The 12,479-nt window shown below is 34.2% G+C and overlaps 1 pseudogene; it reads right to left on the bottom strand.

Annotated features, from left to right (window-relative positions):
* Nucleotides 1-620: 620 nt before the first annotated feature.
* LOC141540673 (large ribosomal subunit protein eL6-like) overlaps nt 621-12,479 on the bottom strand; it is a 112,203-nt pseudogene continuing 100,344 nt past the window's right edge.

The raw sequence follows: 12,479 nt of genomic DNA, 5'->3' as shown, positions 1-12,479 counted from the left end.
TGTATATGATGAATATACATTTTCATAAAATATATATATGTATATATACATATGCATTTTTAAAAACCATTTATGAGGAAAAGGACAATCTCTTCTCTTTATATTTGTATCTGCTGAGATATACAGTGCCTAGAACTTAAGCCTTAATAAATAAACTACTTTCCTAAATGAAGAAGTTGTTCTCCTAATATCAGCACTATGAACATCAAGATTCTGTGAAAGGTTTTGAATAAGAGAAGAGATTGGAAATTACTTAGCTCAAATTGTGCCTAGCACAAGATATTCAAATATTTCTTTAGAAAATTTGATACTATAAGTGATGGGAAATCAAGGAAAAGAAGTGTTTCAGGAAAACTATCACCTAATCAAAACATTATCACATTGAAATTAAAGTTATGGTATTAAATGCAATGTTTTTATCTATCATTAACAATATCATCATCTGCCCCTCATTCAATCAATTCCAGTGGCTCACTATAACTGACAGAATCAAATGGAAACTGCTGTTTAGCTTTTAAAAACCTTCATTATCTGACTCATTCCAGTTGTTATTGTTGTTGTTTGGTTGGTTTGGTTTTCAGTTATTCAAAATATTTTGGTAATAGTTCTCCGCAAGGCATTTAAAACACCAATTTATGAGCAAAAAGTCCAATGGAGAGAGAGAATACAGAATGCAGGTAGCCATGGAGCTAAGGAATTTTTTTGATTTGGGGCAAGATCTGAGAGTTCATTGTTTTCTTGATTTGGGGCACGATCTGAGAGTTCATTGTTTTCTGACGTGCTCTCCTGGCACTTACAATTACTAGTCTGTCCTAGACCCAACAGAGTGCCTTTGACCACTGTCCTTTGCAGTGTCAACTCTACCCGGCTCGCCTCCTCTGAGGCCTTCAAAAGTCTCTGGCCACAATCTCTTGAATCTATAGTTTAATAACTGGTAGCACACTCAAGAACAGCCACATGTAATCTTAAAAGCCTTTATTATACCTACTCACATAATGCCCTGACTTGTTGGTTCCCGAGTGAACACCTGGTCATAAGACCCATGTCTTCACTACTAAAATCCTTACCTCTTTTGGCTACCCATCTTGGCTTGGCCACCAAGGCTAGGGAGCCTCTGTAATCTTGTATTTCTCTTTTTCTATGTCAAAAATCTTTCCTTGGTGTCAAGGTTTGTGGGCAGTAGGATGTTTTGAAATTTTTACATTATAAAGGTTAACCTTGGTAAAGGTGGCAATGATAAATTTCTGATGGATCTTTTGCAAAGAAATACAGTTGATGGTTATAGGTCTAGTCACCAGGAGGAAGCCACTAACCAACTGCTTCAAGAAAACCACTCACTTGCCCCTGTGGTATCCAGTGAGCATGATTACATCTGTGATGCGGTGATGCTAGCTCAAAGTCTTCTCACATGCTGGCCAAAGGGTTTTTTGCCATGACTTAGCAGCTTTCTAGGCACATCCTCAATAGGACAATATGTAGACATTTTACAAACTTTACCAGATGGATTCCTCCATTCTTATCACCATTCTTATCACCACCACTTGAGATAGTAACAGCACCTTTTCTCTATTTTTCCTTTCAATCCCAGATTTTGGTATAGCATATTTTCATTTATATATGGCTTGAGGGAATACATTTACAGACCTGGAGTATTTATGGATTCCTTGGGCAAGGAACAGCTTCTGACCACAGTGCTTTCGAGACTTTTTCTTCACACACACACACACACACACACACACACACACACACACACACACACACACACAGTGATACAATGACATTAGCCTTTTGAAACTCACCAATTTATCTCCTCACTGACTCTCTAGTCTTAGCTGAAGTGTCTCCATCTGTAAGAAGTGTTTGTCAGTGTCTGTTCTCTTTATTCTCAATGTCTATCTTTCTTATGAAATGATTCCAATTTATCCTGTAGTATTTTATTTATGCATAGTTATTTACATGTTGTCTCCCCTATTAGACTATGGATTCCTTGAGAGTAGGGAATCCCCCCCCCCCCCCCCAGTACTTAACACAATTGCTGGGACATGGTAGATATTTAATAAATGCTTGTTGACTTACAGGCTGGATCACTAACTTCCTCCAGTCTCACCATCAATTAAAAGATCCTGCTCTTGAGACAAAAGATTTCTGTAAATCTTATGAACAACAGAGATGCCACTATTGCTTGGCATATAACTCAAAATCTCACTATCAAATCTTCCATAAATATTACATTTGGCACATGTATGATAATCTTCAGGGTTTTTTTTTTTATTTCATCATCTTTATAAAATAATTCTGGATACTTTTCATGCACTTGAAAAGAAATAGCCCATACAATCAAAGCTTTGAAGAAAATTCAGCTAATGAGGATAAAAAAATTGAATTTTCAGCTTGCTCAGAGGATTATTTGAGAAGTCAAGCCCCTTCTGTAATAGCTAAAGTTATGTCCAGTTTTCCAGAATATTAATTTGAGAGTCATGATCATTTGTTTAACTTCATCCACAACTTAACTAAATATGGTGCCCATTCAATAGAAGTTGCTTATCAGCTCACCAATGCATTTGATAAATTCTCTAAAAATGATACAATTCTTTCTGATAGCCTGTTATTTAAAAAAAATGGTGTACATTTTTAATTAAATAAAATCATTTGAGTTCAGCCAGAGTGAAAGTGCAAACTTAATGATGTTTCAAAGTCCTTTTCACACTGCTAGTATCTGATGCTGCATTTGACTCAGTTTTCCCAACTTGAAACATTGTGTCCCATGGTACCTAGTTAGCCTCCAATAAAAGAGAAAGGGAGAGACAGACAGACAGACAGACAGACAGACAGACAGACAGAGATAGAGACAGACAGACAGGCACCTTTTGATAAATCTCTTGTCTATAGCCACTTCTAGTTCAAAGAGGGCAAGGAGTAGTATTGGTCTTTAGGAAGTAAAAGTCCTTAGGGGAAGTATCATTTTGGTTTACATAGGAACAGTATCACTTCCAGTTTAAAGAAATTAGGAAACCTGAATAGTAGTATTAATTACAATCCAAGAGAACAGGGATAACTTCTAGGTAAGAATTAAAGTGCAAATCAGGAAAGAAATGTCCCTTTTGTCCAGATTATATTACCTTGGAAGCAATGAAAACTTCTAAAACACCAGAATTAGCTCTGAAAATAGCAGTGAAAAAATGTAGTTTGAAATGGTGTTTTACAGATTTCTATAAGAATATAACCAAGAATAATTTATCCAGAAAAACTGAGTATAATCTTTCAAGAGACTTTTAATAATATATTTATTATTTATATATAATGGATATTTAATAAAATAAAGCATTTTAAGAACTCTTGAAATAAAGATCAAAGATGAACAGAAAATTTGAATTTCAAATAAAAGATTCAAGAGAAGCAAAAAAATAAACAATAAAGAGAAATCAATTGGGTTAATTTTTTTTTATTTTTTTTTTTTACTTTTTACATGTAACTTTGAAGAATGTTAGTATGGGCAGTTATAAAAAGGATGTGAGAGTGAGCCAATTGTGCTGGGATGATATTAAAAAATGTAAATACCAGAAAGAGAAATATCCTGTGAAAAGGAAGAAAAGAGAGGAAAATGAGGAAAATTATCTTACATAAAAGAGGCACTCAAGAAAGAGCTTTTATTGTAAAAAGGGAAATGGTTAGAGGACAGGCACTGTATGAACCTCATTCACTTCTAAATTAGTTCAGAAAGAAGGGAATACACACACACACACACACACACACACACACACACACACACATTCAATTGGTTATAGAAATCTATGTTACCAAATAATGAACTAGAAGGAAAAATTCATTGGTGAAAAGGGTAAGGGGTATAAAAGGAAGGTCAGAGAAAAGAATATAGTCAGAATCAAAATACATTTTAGAGGAGTACCAAGATAAAAGGAGATTATAGAATAGGTAGAAGAAAGTAGGATGGAGGGAAATAAACAATGAATAATAATAACCATGAAAGTGAATGGGTAAAACTCATCCATGAAAAGAAAACTAATTACAAAATGGATTAGAAGTTATTCCATAATATGTTGTTTATAATAAACACACTTGAACCAGAGTGACACACAGAAGTAAAATAATTATTATTTTTATAATTCAACTAAAGTAAAAAAGGGCAGGGGTAACAATCATGATCTCACACAAATCAAAAACAAAAATAGATCCAATTAAAAATAATAATCAGGTAAAATTCATATTGCTAAAAAGAACCACAGAAAATGAATATTAATAATGACTACATATAAGTAGTACAGCATTAAAATTTGTTAAAGGAAAAGTTAAGTGAATTAAAGGAAGAAATATGCAGTAGAATTATATTAGCAGAGGACTTAACTTTCCCCTCTGAGAACTAGAGAAAGCTAATCATATAGTAAATAAGAAAGAAGTCAAGAAGATTAATAGAATTTAATATGATAGACATCTAAAAAAATTTAAATGGGACTAGGAAAGACTACACCTTTTTTCTCAGTTATACATGTCATCTTCATAAAAACTTACCATTTATTAAAACATAGAATCCCACCACTAGGTTCAGAAAAACAAAAAAGTTAAATGCAAACTTTTCAGACCATAATTCAATAAAATTAAATTTTGTGAATAACTGTAAGGGAATAGGTTAAAAATTAATTTGGAAGCAAGTGATTTGGGGCAGCCAAGTGAAGTGAGTAGAACCAAGAGAACATTGTACACAGCAACAGCAAGATTATACAATGATCAGTTCTGATGCACATGGCTCTCATCAACAATGAGATGATTCAGGCTAATTCCAATGGACTTGTAATGGAGAGGGCCATCTGCATCAAAGAGAACTGTGGGGAATGAATATGGCACAGCATAGATAATATTTTCACCTTTTTTGTTGTTGTTTCCTTGCTTTTTGTTTTCTTTCTCATTTTTTTTTCCTTTTTGACCTTTTTTATGCAATATGATAATTGTGGAAATATGTGTACAAGAATTGCACATGTTTAACATATATTGTATCACTTTCTATCTAGGGAATGGGATGGGAAGAAGGCAGAGAGGAAAAATGTGGAACATAATATTTTGCAAGGATGAATATTGAAAACTATCTTTGCAAATATTTTTAACATAAAAAGCTATTATTTAAAAAATAAACACATCCATAAGTAAATAAATGAAATATGAAATACTTAGAAGCCTTGTCAAGATTAGTCCAGGTATTATGTCAATTCAATGAAAACATTTTTATACAATTAAAGGTATATCTATACACTGGAGAAATATTAATTGCTCATGAGTAGACTGAGACTGAGCAAAAATGATAATGTTACCTAATTAATTTATTCAGTGGCTCCTTAATTTAATTATAAAAAAATATTTTATAAAGCTAGAAAAATAATAAAATTCATCTGGAAGAATAAAAACTCAAAGATATCAAGGGAATAAAAAAAATGAAGAAAGGTGGTATTGTAGTTTCAGATATCAAACTAAATAGTATTAAGCAATAATTATCAGAACAACAGTATGAGTCAAAAAATAGAATGGTAGATCAATAAATAGATTAAGTATATAAAACACAGTAGGAGATGATTAGTAATCTAGTGTTGGATAAATCTAAAGATCCAAGCTCTTGGGATAAGAACTCACTATTTGACAAAATTGCTGGTAAAGCTGGAAAGTAGTTTGGCAAAAACTAGGCATAGACCAACATCTCACAACATATAGCAATATAAGGTCAAAATGAATAAATTATTTAGACATAAAGTCAGATATCTTAAGTAAATTAAAGTAGCATAAAAAAGTATATATCAAATCTATGAAAGGAAAAAATTTAGGACCAGAGATATAGAGGATTACAGGAAGTAAAATGGATAATCTTGATGACATAAAAAAAAAAAAAAAGTGTAGAACCAAAAGTAATGAAGCCAAAATTAGAAGGAAAACAGAAAAATGATGAAAAAACATGTTTCTCTGATAAAAATCTCATTTCCCAAACATATAGGGAACTAAGAGCCATGGATACATGGTCAAAGGATATGAACAAGCATTTTTCAGAAAAAAATCAAAGCTATCAATCAAAATTACTTTGAATCACTACTGACAAGAGAAAAACAGATTAAAACAACACTTAGGTACTATCTCATACTTAGGCTGATTGACTTGATAGAAAAAGAAAATAGCAAATTCTGGAGGTGAACTGGACAAATTTTGATAATAATGCACTGTTGGTGATATTGTGAACTTGTCCAGCCTTTTGCGAGAGCAATTTGGAACTACACTCAAAAGAGCTATTTATTTTTGCATACACTTTGATGTGGGAATAAGGCTACTATCCCTAAGAGATTACAAAAAATACTATTTATAGTAGTTTTTTCAAGGTGATACAAAATTGGAAATTGAAGGGCTGAACATCAATTGGGGAATGGTGGAATGATGAATGTGATGATGAACTACAGTGCTATAAAATTTGATGAACAGGACAGTTTTGGAAAAAACTTGGAAAGACATATGAACTCATGCAAAATAAAGTGATCAGAATTGAGACACTGTACACAGTAATAGCAATATTGTAAGGTTAATTAATTGTGAAAGACTTAGCTATACTCAGCAATAACAAGATTATACTATGATCAATTCTAATAGATGTGGCTCTGTTCAACAATGAGATAATTCCAACCAGTTCCAATTGTTTAGTGATAAAGACAGCAATCTACATTCAGAGAGAGAATTGTGGGAACTGAGTGTGGTTCACAACATAGCCCCACTCTTTGTTGTTGTTTGCTTGAATTTTATTTTCTTTCTCTTTTTTTTCTGATCTGATTTGAGTTTTCTTGTGCAGCAAGATAATTGTATAAATAGGTATGCATATATTGGATTTAACATTTTTTACCATATTTACCATATTAAACTACTTGCCATCTAGGGGAGGGCATGGGAAAAGAGGGCGATTGGAATACAAGGTTTTGCAAGGACTAATGTTGAAGATGTTTTGAAAAATAAAAAGCTTTAATAAAGGAAAAAAGACAGTTATTTTAATCAAAACAATGATTATATGAAAACAGATCAAAGTATACATTTAAATAGCTTTCTTTATTTTTCATGTTTCACTTTTTGACTGTTTTCTTTTGCAATGTGTTTAATATGGATATCTATTTTACATGACCTCATATGTAAAATTGAAAATTTTTTTTTACCTTCTCAAAGAAAGGGGATGGAGTGATACAGAGAGAATTTGGAACTCAAATATTCAAAAACTTATAATAAAATTTTTTAATGTAAAAAGAAATACTTAATGGACAAAATAAACATATTTCAAAAATAATAGGAAATAATTTTATTTGTAGTCAGCACAAAAGTAACTAAAAAATAATCATTATGATTGCTTAACTTTATCTGAAGTTTGAATTTGTTACAAAATTTTCCAATTCCAATAAAGTCAGATTATAAGATTTTGAGATATTTATCTACTATAGCAGGCCTAAAAGAAAAATCTTAACAACTGAAGATAGACATAAATTCAGTACATGCCTCAAACATAAAAGAGAATCCAGATCAGAGGAACAACAAAGTTAAGAGAAAAAAAAATAATAGTGATTTCTTTGGAAGTCAGAAAATTTCAGAGAATTAGAGACATTCTTACTGTTAGTAATGAAGGTCTAATCACTCATGCTATACTCATAATTAACAATTTAATAATTAAAAATAAACTGGAACAGATCAGACAAAATCATGAAAACATTGTGTCTTGTAGAAAGATGTAAGGGAAGATAGTGACTAGAACCTAGGCTTTAACACAATTATATGACACCATGCACTCCGTCTGCTGTCTTCCCTCTATTCAACTTAACCATGTATTCTATGGGTGATGTTTATATATGTGTATGTACACATATATGCACATAAACATCACCCATAGAATACATGATTAAGTTGTATGTGTATGTATAAATGCATATATAAGTAAATTTTATTCATTTTGTTTCACATGAATACATTCTTATTTTAAAACACTACTAAGTTTATAGAATGCTAGACTGATTCATTTTTTGCCATCCAAATTGATCACCTGTTAAGGACCATGTCTAAGTGAAAGGGCAGGTCAGTTCTCCGAGAGCCTCCACAGCTGTGAATCATAACACTTGAATGAATTGCAAAGCAGCCTTCACAGATGTTCCTTGTGAATTGGGAATGAAATAAATTGGAGGCAGAGGGAAGAAGAGAGAGGTCAGACAACTCAACTGCCTCTCAGTCTTCTTGTATCATCATTATTCTCACATGAAGGGATCCAATCTAAGGTCTGAGTTAGAGCTCCAGCAGTCATTGACAGGTGACTCCCATCTCACAAGTATCACCCAATCCAGATTCTGAAATCTTATTTACAGACCTTCTAGATCGTCTTTCTCTTTTATTAATGAGTTCAGTACTTGATTTATAGTCTTTCCACCCCTTTGTTCATTCTTGTTTGGTACATTCTCTCACTTGATGATATCACTTGCCCCCATGTATTCAATTATCTCTATACAGATGATTTCTATATATATTTACTTAGTTCTAGTTTATCACTGAAGTGCAAAGATCATTCCACCATTCACATGTTGGATATCATGTAAATATATCAAAGTATTTATCAAAAATAGAATTCATTATCTTTACCCTATCTAATCTACTCCATTCTGAATTTCCCACATCATCATAACAAAAAGCTTACTAGTCATCTACATAGAACATCAATGTCCTCCTGAACTTTTTTCTTCCTCTTCTTTGTTGTTTTCTTAATTACATGTAAAAAATTAACATTCAGATTTTTTAATTTTGATTTCTAAATTCTCCCCTTAGCTCTTTTTCCTTGCCCCTCTCAGAGAAAAGAATCATGTGCAGTCATGCAAAGCATATTTCCTGGTTATCCATGTTGCAAAAGAAAATACATATCAAAAAGAAAAAGAAAGGTTTTTTTTAAGTATGTATGTAATTTTTAAAGTATGAGGTGTAATACCTCAGAATTATTTGTAATTGTATTCATCTTATCAGTAGTGATTAAGAACATTTTATATGACTATAGCTAGCTTTGTTCTTTTTTCCTTCTGAAACTGTCTGGAGAGGTACAGGAGGCACAGGAGGGACAAGGAGATGACACAATGGTGAAATAAGGAAGGAATTTGCCTGAATTCTCACAAAGTCACCTTCACACAGCTATAAAATAATACCTCAAAATGAATTTTGGAGTAGATGTTACAAATTGGCGTCCACAACATGGGGCAAGGACTTTTCCTTATCCTGACAAGAACTTATTCTGAGCCCTTCAGAGGAGCTAGACTGGACCATCACAATTTGGCACCCAAACAGGGACAGACATGATCCTGATTCCAGTGGAAAAGCCTCTGATCTAGATCTCAGTCTCTCTGACCCAGAACCATGAGTAACAAGGAAACTTTGTTAAAGATTAAGTGAGCGTGCTAATAGATAAATAAGGAACTTAACTTGTTAAGAGCTAAACCAGCAATCTCTTATACTGAAATGGGGCAAATGCCTTCTGTTCAAGGAAAATGTTTGGAGAGCATTATCAAGGTTATGAAAAGCCAAGGATTGATTATAATTTTGGAGGAGATTACTGAACTTTTAAAAACTGTGAAGATTATATGTCCTTGTTTTTCTCTGGAAAAAGAACTGGATCTAGATGAATGGGAATTAATAGGAAAGCAATTAGGTGAACACTACAATTGCCCTTATGACATTTTGCCCTTTGGTTCCAGACTAAACTCAATTTCCAAAGATATAATTCATACCTACAATTTAATCCAAATGGCTTTTTAAAATGCTATTCTAAAGGAAGAGAAGAAGGAGCAAAATGGGGAAGTGTCAACTAAACTAGGTGAAAAGGATGAATCAGATAACAATGAAGTTAAGTACAATTCTGAGCAACAGGAGCATCTCCCATCTTCTCCCTCAATTAACCCTTCAGGGGTGGAGCAAGAAGGAGGAGGGGAAGAGGCAGAAACACAAACAGAATTGCCTGTGAAGCAGCCTAAGCCTATGACAAGATTAGAAAAAGCATTGGTTAAAGCTAAGAGAGAAAGACAGGATATAAGTGATTTTATACATGCATATCCTGTGATTGAAGATATTGATTCTATAGGTCATAAAAGGAGAAAATATGTACCTTTAGATTTGAATAAAATTAAAGATTTGAAAAAAGGTTGTACCCTTTATGGGGTTACATTGGCTTATGTTAAAATGTTACTAGATGGTTTGTCTTATGAAGTCCTAACCCTGAATGATTGGAAATCCATAGCAAGGACATGCCTAGAGAACCTGGACAAAATTTGTTATAGCTTGTGGAGTTTCATGAATTATGTAAAATCCAAGTCAGATGCAATTTGGAAATAGGAGTTAACACAAAATTCACTTTTGAGCACTTAGCTGGTGAAGGTCAGTATGGAGAGAATTCAGAACAGATTAATTATACCATGACAATATATGAGCAAATTGCTAAGGCTGCAATAAAAGCTTGGGGTATCCTCCCTGGACAGAAAGATCACGGAGAGACTTTCATTAAAATAGAGCAAGGTCCCAATGAACCTTTTGCAGATTTTGTGGGACGTTTGCAAACTGCTGTCAAAAGAACTATTGGAGAAAATGCAGCTACAGAAATAATGACCAGACATCTGGCTAAGGAAAATGCCAATGAGATTTGCAAAAGAATTATATGGGGATTAGACAAAGATGCTTCTTTAGAGGAGATCATAAGACACTGTGCTACAAGGGGAACAAATGCTTTTTACAACCAGACTATGATGAACGTGAAAAGACAAGGTCCCTCCTGGCAAGGGACTTCTAGAGAAACTCAGCGATGTTTTCAATGTGGAAAAATTGGACATCTAAGAGCTCAGTGTAGATATGGAGATACAGTGAGAAGCAGGGTGAGAGAAGACCTAAAACTCCATCTCCAAAATGTCACAAGAGTCTCCACGGGGCCTCCGAATGTAGATTGACCCAGGAAAATGAGAGGTGGGGTCCAGCTTCAGCCCCCCAAGTGGGGCATGATGGCAGCCGAGGTTACATCCAGAGAATTTTAAGACTTGATCAATCAGCCAAAAGGCAATCAGATGGAAGAAAGGGATTGAAATTAGGAAAAATAGAGTTGTGTGAAGTAGAGACTACTGAAATACTCCCTGGAGAAGTGAAATCTGTTCCTGTTGAGCCTATGGATCCTTTGCCTCCCGGCACAGTAGGCGTGAACATTTCACCTTCTGAGAGTGCCTAAAAAACAGTGTCCATCCATACACTGATGTGGGAAACTGGAGAACGTGTAGCTAATATCTCAGTCACTAACACAGGCAGACAACGTGTGATTTATCAACCAGGAGAAGTAGTAGCATCAGGCTTATTGTTACGGACCCCTAATAAGCAACCTGGTGATAGTTGCCCAGATTCTGATTCCAATGAATAAAATCCAGGAATATATTGGACAGCAGCTGTGACAGCTAACCAACCTATGCTTACTATTTATATAAATGGAATACCATTTGAAGGATTGGTAGACACAGGTGCAGGTCGTACAGTTATTAGAGGTGCCAATTGGCCCAGTCACTGGCCAAAGATTTAGGCAGACACCTATATGTCTGGGGTAGGAGGATAGATAGCAGCAGAAGTTAGTGCTAGGCCTTTGAGATGGATATTTGAAGGTGAAACAGGAGTTTTTACTCCTTTTGTGGCTGAAAAAATCCCCATCAATCTATGGGGAAGAGAGATTTTACAGCAAATAGGATTACAAATAAGCACTTCGGCTTTTTAGGCATGGCTGCTGTTGAAGGCCTACCTGCACTTTCACCGGTTCCTATTCAGTGGAAGACTGATTCACCAGTGTGAGTAGAACAGTGGCCCTTAAGAAGTGATAAAATTCAGGCCTTATTAGACATAGTGCAAGAACAACTTGACCAAGGACACTTGCGGCCTTCTCTAAGTCTTTGGAATTCTCCAGTATTTGTGGTGAAAAAGAAATCTGGGAAATGGAGGATGTTAACTGATCTAAGAAGAGTAAATGAACAGATGGAAACTATGGGAACTCTTCAGCCTGGACTTCCATCTCCTACTCAGTTGCCAAGAGAATGCCCTCTAGATAAGGAGGATATGAAATGATTTGCTTTTTCAGTGCCTAGTGTTAATTTGGCTGAGCCTTATAAAAGATATGAATGGACAATTTTGCCACAGGGAATGAAAAACAGCCCTACTATGTGCCAAATGTATGTTGCTGCTGCTCTTGCTCCAGTAAGAAAAGACTTTCCAAAAGTAATATTGTTACATTATATGGATGATATTTTGGGATGTGCACCTGAGGAACAAATGTTAGAAGCATGTCTACAAAAGACCATGGAAACACTAAAGTACTACAAACTGCATATAGCTACAGAAAAAATTCAAAGACATGCTCCTTTTCAATATTTAGGATATGAAGTATATCCTAAGACACTCACAATACAAAAGCTTTCTTT

The sequence above is a fragment of the Sminthopsis crassicaudata genome, chromosome 4, assembly GCF_048593235.1.
Source record: "Sminthopsis crassicaudata isolate SCR6 chromosome 4, ASM4859323v1, whole genome shotgun sequence".
Lineage (NCBI taxonomy): Eukaryota > Metazoa > Chordata > Mammalia > Dasyuromorphia > Dasyuridae > Sminthopsis > Sminthopsis crassicaudata.
The sequence above is the reverse complement of the archived record's forward strand: the minus strand, read 5'-3'. Positions and strand labels throughout refer to the sequence as shown.